The following is a 4,468-nucleotide window of genomic DNA, read 5'->3' on the forward strand; positions in this document are numbered from 1 at the left end:
TTCAACAACCTCTTTAAAGTCAGCATTTCGTAAATTCAATGGTCGTATCAATGACCGTGTAAACAAATATAACCTATAATTGGGACAGTTATTTGGCCTTTGCTTTTATTAGGGATGGCCATCGATTACAGAATTGCTAATCGGTTAACCGCAAGACGTTCCGACCGATTAATCGGTTAATCGTAATATTATACACATTTTTTGACATTCTATTTTTTCAAGTAGCTCTTTCATATACACAAGAAGACTGATATAAAGACGCTAGAAGGAATATTCTGTTTATTATCTCGATCAGGAAACTTAATATGTACCTATATTTTATTTCAATTTCAATAGACAAGAAAAATTATAAGAAAAACATGAATTTTGCCCGAGAAAACAAACGCAGATAATTTTCCAGTGCACACACAAGTTCAATCTGCATTGACACCATAATCACAACTATGCCTGAACTTTCACTGTCCAATCTTTTTCCAATACTATAATTTAAAAGATAACGGCAAAAGAAAGGCAAACTAATTAGCTCTACGTTGTTTTATTTAATATCATTAAAGGATTACAGGATAGTCTGGTCAAACGATTTGATGTTTTTAAAATCAGTAATTAACTCACCACAAACTGACCAATTAGCCGCGATCTCAATCCAGAAAGCCATAATTACCTCCTAACAAGCTTAATTATTAGGTGTGTAAAAACCGTAAATGATCAACTCTTATGTGTTGAAGTTTCCTTTCTAAAAATGAATTTTAAGAAAATTGCATTCAAATTTGAATATATTTTATTTTTTTCCGATTAACCGATTACGGATTTTCTAACCGATTACCATCGTTCCGACAGATTAATCGATTAACCGGTTACAAATTGCCATCCCTAGTTTTTATACTAATTTCGACAACGGAATGTCCCGTTTACCTAATTTATTCATAGGGCTTATGGCGGGTTAGACAGGGCAACAGGAGATGCTTATTCTTTTTAGGCACCTGATCCCACCTCTGCAATTTTCGAGGGTCCTTTTTTGCCCAGTTAACAGAATTTTATTGTTTGTGATAATTTTTTAAAACACCACTCTACGTTATCTTCAACTTTTTTTCATTAGGAAAAATATCCACAGTTCGCACGAGATATTATATCATTTGCGATATATTCTACCTCATTTGTACATCATATCTATCTATCTATCTATCTATCTATCTATCTATCTATCTATCTATCTATATATATATATATATATATATATATATATATATATATATATATATATATATATATATATATATATATATATATATATATATATATATATATATATATATATATATATATATATATATATATATATATATATATATATATTACAAACTCATTATATTCATATTTTTTTCTTCACTTTTTTAAAAACGTTTATCGTACTCAAAGCATGCTGAATACTTTGGGAGACATGTTTACCACTGAAAAGCCAGAACATCCTGCTTGTCTGCTATTTAGCTAGGAATGTCTATATTCAGTCAAATATTCAAATATGAAACAAATGGAAGACAGTCATAAATGGAGATTATGTTAAGTGTTTAAACCAATATTAGCCATTTTTAATATGTGCTGAGAATACAATAAGCTTTAAAGATAGAAATATGCATGTAAATGTAATATATGCTGCTTTATTGCATTTTAATTTGTTCAGTTTTGGTCAATAAGGGTATAAAGAAGAATGAAACATTGAGGTTCAAGCCTTGCCATCAAGCATTATAAATTTTGTATCACTTTGTTGGAAAAGGGGTCATTTTTCAACGGGGGTCAATTTTTTATAGGACGCACATATAAAACAATGACCCATAGGGCTCTTTTTCTACAAAAAATGATTTTTTTTCTACGGTGGGGGGTCATTTTTGGTCTTTGAAAAATGACCCCCCGGTCATTATTCTATGGGGGTCATTATTCGTCTTTACACCTGACCGAAGAACAAAACTGTTTGCCTGAGTCCGTTAGGTCGAAGGCAAACAGTTTGGTTCAAGGGGTCGACAAAACGCATTTTGCCCGAGAATACAGTCAATAAATGTTTTGTTATACCTTTTACTTTTTATTTTGGCATAACATGATGTAAATTTTGTTTACCCGCACTGCGGTTTAAACTTGGTCAATTCCGTAAAGTTCTGTCGAACTCCAACGAATGCAAACAAGAGACTGCTGACCCCGCCTACACTGTGATTTAAGCGGTCCAACATCTCATCGACAGGTCCAGTATCTCACTCTGCGGTCAAACATCGATTTTTTTATGACCGCTTGGTAAAATATTGGAAATGTTAGACTTTTTTAGCATAGAATTATATAGGAAACAATTTTTGAAGGTATAACAACGATAGTTTAAAAATAATTACTAAAAATAACTTTCCTTGAAAGAAGTATCTTATAATTTCAACTGTACTTATGTATGATTAAGTTTTGGAAAATTCCAATTTCAACAAATAAATGAAATCTATTGAGAATTCCATGTATGTTATAATCTCAGTTTATTACAATTTGCGTTGTAAAATGCACTTTGTATGCAATATATTTTATTTTAAATTTTATATTTAGTACGGGATACATTTGAAATCAAAATATTTCAATGACTGCTTTTGGCAAAACATTTAAAAAAAGGAATGTTTTGTCTCTTATTTCATTTCAACGTTTTTACAATGGTAAATCATAAGGTACATTTAAACTAACTTTAATCAAAGTTTTCAAAGTTCGCAGCACTTTTAAGGCTTCATAAAAGGGCGGGACCTAATTGATATAGGGAACTATATAAGGCTAATAAACTACATCTAAAATTAAACCTGCATTCATTTTTGTCGCGAGTTAAATCCCACACAGCATGATATAAACAAGTAACTGATCGCAAGTGTCGACTTGACGTCATCATGGTAATATGTGCAGTGAGAAGCGGATGAAGTAATTTTTTCCACAGTGAAAATTGCATTTTATTATTAAACAGAATATCATTAACAAATGTTAGACCATGAATACCAATGCGAAAAGTTTGTTTAGTGCCACTATTTAATTAATATCGAGAGAATATATTGAATGAATTCTATCGTTTTTTGTGTGGGTTGGCATGTTTAATATTGAGGTGCCTCATTAATTCGCCTTTCCATAAGGGCATACGCTTTATAGATCTTGTCAACTTTTTGAACATACATAAAGGGAATACTAGTACTTCTTAACTTGGAAAGTGCTGCTGCTTTCTTGAAATCTAGAGCATTACTTAATAAATACATAAAATACTTGGTAAAGGTCACATATATTTCAACTTGAGCTTAATTACTTGACATTTTAAGTAATAAAATGCAAATTCTGTGTAAAGCAGCAGCACTTTCCAGAAACTACAAGATATGTAGAAACAATTTATCACTTTAAATTTTAATTTAAATTATGGTATACCAAATATTGAAATTTGTTTGTGACCTCCATATAGTACACATTGTATTCATTTATCACGTGTCTGTCAAAGGAGGTAACCAAACTAAATTCAATACAGTGTGAAGTTTACTATGTTATTTTAATCAATATTAAAGTCATGTGATAATATCATAGCTTTACAAAAATAATTTCAGGTTAAAAAGATTTCAATTTGTGCACTTCTATACATATATATGGAAAAATGGTATTTATTCTGCTCATTTGCATTTCGGCCATATTTGAGCTATAATGGCAACACATTCTATGAAGCTTTATATAGAGAAAATACAAAAAATTGTAAAAATTCAGAAGCTTTCTAGTTTTTCCGCCGATGGTTTGATTTTTCTTATTATCTCCTTCCCGAAACGAAAAGATTGTTGATACCAAAGTGAAAGTTGCGACCTCCTTTTTGGTTTGAAAATTCAAAGCCAGAGTATATTGTTTAAATGAAGGAATGGCTATAAAAAGCTTACATGAAAGTGATTCAAATCTGCTTTAATCCCGTTTTTCTTAAGCTAGATTTATATTGATGGATCTACCTGATCTATCTGATCTACCTCAATAAGAGCATATTGTAACAAAAACTGAGCACATTCTTTTCACTTACTCTATTACTTACAGGTTAAAACCAATTACATGTATAGTATTATTTTGGAATCAAGTAATATTTATGAAGTCTGCTTTAAATGTTATCAAATACTTTACTTCAGAATCAGAATTTTCATTTGATCTTGGATTTCTATTATTCTAGAGAATCATTGATAAACGAAAAGCCAAAAAAGAGAAACATGATTCAGTAAAGGATGTTTTCCATTCGCTGGGCATTCAAACAAGTCTACATGGAATCCCCAGAATTCTCTCATCCAAACACTGGTATCAACGAGGTCTTTGGGCATGCCTGGTTCTTGTGACATTTGGATTCTTAGTGTTCGAAATTTATCAACTCATTCACGAATACACCAAATATCCAATTCAAACAAAAATATCTATGAAAAGGAATACTCTGCGGTTCCCATCTGTCTCTCTCTGCAAC

The sequence above is a fragment of the Saccostrea echinata genome, unplaced genomic scaffold, assembly GCF_033153115.1.
Source record: "Saccostrea echinata isolate AGI-Se365-2 ecotype Australia unplaced genomic scaffold, CSIRO_AGI_Sech_v1 ptg000047l, whole genome shotgun sequence".
NCBI classification, from domain to species: domain Eukaryota; kingdom Metazoa; phylum Mollusca; class Bivalvia; order Ostreida; family Ostreidae; genus Saccostrea; species Saccostrea echinata.